Raw genomic sequence first — 6,000 nt, 5'->3', positions numbered from 1 at the left:
TTCAGTGAACTTGTTCTTTAACAAACACCTACATGTTATCCTCAAGTATCTCATATACTTCAATCTAAGAGATCGATTGCTTACTTCTCAAGTAAGGAGGCTTAACATGTACCAGTCTTTGAGCATTGTCAATGCTCTGTCTTGATAATACAATGATCAGGAACAATTTTAACATAGTTTTGATGCATAGTGATCTCATAATTATAACAACTTTATAATTCTCTTGCAAGGCCTTTATGTTCCATGGGCTTCATCCGATTAGTACTTAATAACTCCTTATTATTGCATTAACATGAAAGAAAACTTCTATCAATAAAATTATGCGATTAAATTTTCATTAAATGACAATATATGTTCCTTGACCAATCTAATTGGCTTAAGGGCATATACCAACAACTTCTACAGCATTTGTAGAATAACTTGTAGACTCAAGGAAATAAAGATTATATTTTACAATTCTAGAACAAATAAAATCCTTGTTCAAATAAATAGTGAGTGACTCGTTGAAATAAATTGAACATCTAGACTTTATTAAACAGAAGACAAAAATCAAATTTCTATAAGTCTTTGGAATGTAATAAACATTTTCCAAAACTAAGCTACGACCATAGCGAAATTGAAGAATAATAGCTCCCACTACTAATGCTGAAACAAATATGCCATTTTCCATTCTCATTCGAAGCTACCTTTTACTCAGTTACTCCTTTCTTGAAACCCCTATAAAGAATTATTATAAACATGGTTAGTGGCTCTAGAATATACTATCCAAGTATCTATAGAATCAACCACTAAACAAGCTTCTAACATATTTAGAAAACCTATACCTTGTTTATTCTTCTGGATTTCTTCAAGGTAAAACTTGTCCAATGTCCTTTCACACCACAATGGAACCATTTTTTGTTGGCGTTGTCTTTTGAAGTAGTCTTTTTCTTCATGGGCTTTTTTTTACTCCCATTAAGCTGTCAGTTAAATTCTACTACGCAAGATAACGTATCGAATAGATAGTATATTAGCAAGTAGAGTATCGATCCCACAGGAATTGATCTAAAAGTTTACTAAGTACTAAAATTATCGCAAATTAATCTTATCCAAACAATATCAAAATAATATCAAATCAAACAAGTTATAGCAGAATTAAATTAGAAAAATCAAAATAATAAATACTCAAATAAATATCAAATCAAACAAGCCTAGGATTACAATATCCCTCACACTTCATCTAAATCTACCTCTCTTCCTTAACTTATCTCAATGGTTTGAATTGCTAACCTAGAGTCCTAAATTATTTATAAGGTCTCCCGACTCATCTTATAAAAATATCTATTTCAACCAAAACACTATATCCCTATGTGAATTGAAATTAAAACAAACTCATTAAGTTCAGGTTCTAATCTGGCTACAATGGCCTATAGGTATATCCCTATCCTATACGCAAATCAATTAATATGATCATAGCTATCCCAATTTTAGTCTACACTAAACTCCCTTTTCCAAGTTTGTTTAGGTTTCTAGATCAATTTAATTGGTGGCCAAGCAATTAAAAGCATTAAGAACAAATTGGAATAAACAATTCAAATCCCATTGAAAATAAGCAAGAAAGTGATTAAAAATCTAGATTACATGTGAGTTCAATTGCAATCCTAGAAAATAAATTAGCTCATAATATCTAATAAAGACAATATCCAAGAAATTTAGCCATGAATCAAGTCAAAGAAAATAAAAAACAACAAAGGTAAGAGAGAAAACTAATAGTTAGAGATTTATGATCTTCATTCTCTCTCCAATCCTCTTGTTTCCTTGCTTTGTTCTTGGCTCCAAATCTCCAGAATAGTTGCTTGCTGCCTCCTCTCCAAAATCTCTGAAAAAGGCTCCTTAAATAGGCTCCAAATAACCTAATTTTCGAAATTTCGTTAATATCCTATTTTTTTTTTGGAAATTCGCACAGCGCTGCGGCGCTACTTCTCCAGCGTTGCAGCGCTGAGCTCTCTGGAATTTTGTATGTGTGCTTCCTTCATCAACGCTGCAGCCTGTTCTCCCAGCGCTGTGGCAGTCTATCAATTTTAAACGTGAGTTTCACCCTGATATGTTAAGAACTGGGCAAAGTAGTAAACATAAAAGTTTTATTCCTGTCTCTTAACTTTCCAATGGATCAAAAATCACATCAATTGGACTTCTGTATTGAAAGATTTGCTCCAAATACCGCATCATGTTCAGTCTTTACATACTGCTGCAGTGGTCCGACTTTGACAAATATTTTGACCATGATCCAATCAGAACTGGGCAACTTGGTGAACATAAACATTGTATCCCTTCTTCTTATAATTCTGTTGGTCTAAGAATCACCTCATTTGGAGAGATATGGTCAAAATACTGAACATATACGAATGAAGCTATCACCATACTTGCACTGATTTTCATCAAATGAGTCTTTTTCATCAATTTCCTACAAAAGTCATAAGAGAAATTAGCAATAACTACTCTTAAAGTAATTTAAAATAAAATAACTTAAAATTTACCTAAAATAACTTAAATTAATCACTTAACAAGTAATCAAACTTAAACTAAAAAAAACACCTATAATGTTAAAATTCGAACCTAAAATCTCAAAGATCTAGCTACTTAAGGTCGCAAAATGACTCAAAATAACTCTATATAATAGAGTTATCACACCCCCAAACTTAAGATTTTGCTAGTCCTCGAGCAAAACATAAAACAACATGCAATAACGTAAACATGAAAACATTTAACTAGACTTCAATTGCACCATTTCATTAATTACCTTTAATATCCTCAATAGTTAATCCATATTCATAACTCTAAGCAACACATAAATATTATTCAAATTCATGTCTCAATTAAATGCAAACTCATCATTAAGTTAAATTTCGTGTGTGTGTGTAATCTCTTCACTTAGAATATTGTACAATCTGGATAAATTTATATTCATACAAAATCAAATTAATAATTAACTCCATAAGTTTGCTTTCATCCCTCTCCCACTAATGTAGGCTAACACTATGTTAAAGATCAATAGGACTTTAATTAGTTTGTAATGTATGGTAAGGTTAGATTGGATATGGGATAATGTATAGCTCAAATCACCCTAAGCACATAGTCAATCTGGATGCCATTCAGAGCTTTATTTTCCTTCACTTAGTATACCCCTTCTCCATCAAAATTTTTCTTTTGTTCAACACTTCATTCTTTCTTTCCCTTTTTCTTTTTCTCAATTTCACACCCCCAAACTTATTTCTTTTATTGGGCAATGAGATGAGTACAATCATATTTTTGAACTTTTCATCATTTTTTTTTTCGATCTTGACTACCTCTTTCACTATGTGGCTCATAACACATTCTAAATTGACTTATGCACTTAGGAATGAGGGATGCAAGAATTGTTGCAAATATTATTATAAGGGTCTAGGCTAAAAATTAAGTGTTCAAACAAAGAAAAGATGTCATTAGGCTCAAAGGGGGAAACTGAGGATAATTTATGTAAAGGAAGGCTACAAAAGGCTCAATCGGTCCAAAAATGGCCTAAATCATCTCCTTAACTAAGTATAGCCTAGGATTTCGCCTCGAGAGAGAATCAAACAAATTCTAGAACATAATACATAATTCAAAAATTTGCATTCACATAAACCTTTTCTAAATATATACAATAAATCTAAGGAAAAGACATAGTGCTCAACATGTAGAAATTTCAACCTAATAGCAAAGCTTAGCATGAGAATTTACATAACACTCAAACAATATTCACATATTTTGAAGAATCAAGATAGGAATATAACTGATTCTCATCATTGGATAGGTAAATTAAATGAAGCTGGCACAAGTAAATCTAGTTGAAAAAATAACGAAAATAAATTAACCTAAACTATCACAAAAACTAATAACAATAAAACCTTCCCCCAAACTTAAATTGCACATTGTCCTCAATGTGAAAAGTTAAAAAGAATAAGAAAAAGAAACTTCCCTATCAATGGTGGTAGTTCCTTGAAAGCTCTAATCTTCTTTCTCCTCATCTTCATGCTTTTCAAATCTGCATACATAGCAAAACAAGCTAGGGAGAGATTAAACTACTTATTTAAATAGAAAAAACAAGAACTAACTAAAATAACAACTAAACTTAGAAAAAAAATATCTTGGGTTGCCTCTCAGGAAGCACTCGTGTTATAGTCACTAGCTTTGACTTTGGTTGAGGTCTTCATTCACCCTTTAAGGAGGTTGGAGTTTGCATGGAAAAAGCTTGAGGTGTGAAAGTAGTCTCCTCTTAAGATGAGGTTGTAGTGGCTTTAACTCAAGATTTGGTGCTTGCTCAACCCAAGATGGTGGAATAGGCTGACTTTTACCTAACTTCTCAAATTGAGTTCTTCTTGGATAATGCACTTTTGGTGTAGCCTTCAAGACATGTGTAACATTTGTGAGTTCTTCATTCTGGTCCTTTGTTGTTGCCACTTGAACCAAACAAGCTTCAAGGAGTTTCTTTGGATTTTCCATATCAATAGCCACTTTAGGTAACTTAGCAGCTGTATCTAGGAAAGGAATAGGAAGCACATATGGCTTGACTTGTGGTGGTGTAAATACTTCCTCCTCTTGCTTAATTTTTTCATCTCAAACTTGATTGGTGGAAGTGTTACCTTGATCTACTTTATCTTCATCATCTACCACATTCTTGCCATTTATCTCATCAAGATGCTTACCATATTCTCTTTCTATTTTTTCTAGGATTTAGGCTCAGTGTCATTTGGTAAAATTTCTTGAGCCTATTGTGATGTAATTAACAAGTTGGCCTAATTGAGTCTCAAGATTTTGGATTGATTCTGCTCGACTTTGAATGATGGCATCATTCTTTGTCATGAACTGTATCAGCATATCCTCCAAAGTTAGCTTCTTCTCAAGTATAGGGGCTCTAACTTGTGACTAGAAATCATGTTGAAAAATAGGTTGTGATGAATATGTAGGATCTTGATCATTACTCCTTGAAAAATTTGGGTGATTCCACCATGAGTTGTAACTGTTGGAGTATGAATTGTTTTGGGTTTAGGTTTAAAAGTGGAAACTGCATGCGCTTCATGCTTCTTTTGTAGATAAAAAACCTCTTCCACATTTTTTAAGGCTTTCATTAGCCCACTTAGCGTGTAATCCCTAGTGTGCAGTTCATAATCTAATTTGAATCGTGAAAATAATGAATTCAAGCTATGAACAATCAATCATATTTGCGTTTTCGCATCTATCTCAACACCATTTAATTTTGCCTTATTGAGACAAGAGATCACTTTCAGCATGTAATCTCTAACTAGCTCCCTAGATTTCTACTTAAGATCCTTAAAAGCATTGATTAGTTTCACCTTAACATCTCATGTAGGTGCAACATCATGTCAGCAACATTACCCATGCCTTCGTGTTGCTTTCGTAATATACTATTCATAGATGCCAATATATATCATTTAGCCAAGTCGTTTGCATCATGCCACTTCCTATGATATTTAATAACTTGTGGAGTTGATTAAGGAGTTAGTGCTTCAAGCTCATGGTCAGAAAGAACTCGTATGATATTGTCATAATTGAGGACGATATAAAGGTTTCTTTTCCATTCAGTGTAGTTATCACCATGCAAAGTGCATTTGTTTAGCTAAATTGAAAGTGGATTCATATTTGTCATATAGATATGTTTTTGAAAGTGCATTTGAAATTATGTAAGCATACTAGTTATTTATGGACTTTGAACATTTCATGATACATGTATGCATCATGACAATATATAAAACCCTATAAATTATATTATTAGTTCGACGGTCATTTACCTTTTTGTAATAAATTAACCAACTATGGGCTATGAGAATTTATAACTAGGCAAATTGGGACTCTTCCACTTAACTATGCTACCCAGTATCTTAATACTTAACATGGTTAAGGAGAGCCTTTATTTGGTCCATGAAGTTTACTAATAAAGCTACTATAGACAGGTTAATAGTAAATTCATGTTGAATGTAACAA

At 32.6% G+C, this 6,000-nt stretch overlaps 1 long non-coding RNA gene across 1 annotated transcript; it reads right to left on the bottom strand.

The window, feature by feature from the left end:
* Window positions 1-3,318: 3,318 nt before the first annotated feature.
* Window positions 3,319-4,705, bottom strand: LOC149526957 (uncharacterized). The gene is made up of 2 exons (XR_016351470.1): window positions 4,216-4,705; window positions 3,319-4,042 (listed from the first exon to the last, which is right to left on the bottom strand). It is a non-coding gene; the product is annotated as an uncharacterized LOC149526957 (long non-coding RNA).
* Window positions 4,706-6,000: the final 1,295 nt, after the last annotated feature.

This window comes from Theobroma umbraticum, unplaced genomic scaffold (assembly GCF_002168275.2).
Source record: "Theobroma umbraticum cultivar Fairchild unplaced genomic scaffold, ASM216827v3 scaffold_86.0, whole genome shotgun sequence".
In the NCBI taxonomy this organism is placed as follows: Eukaryota; Viridiplantae; Streptophyta; class Magnoliopsida; order Malvales; family Malvaceae; genus Theobroma; species Theobroma umbraticum.
Note: the sequence above shows the minus strand (reverse complement) of the source record. Positions and strands in the feature narration are given on the sequence as shown.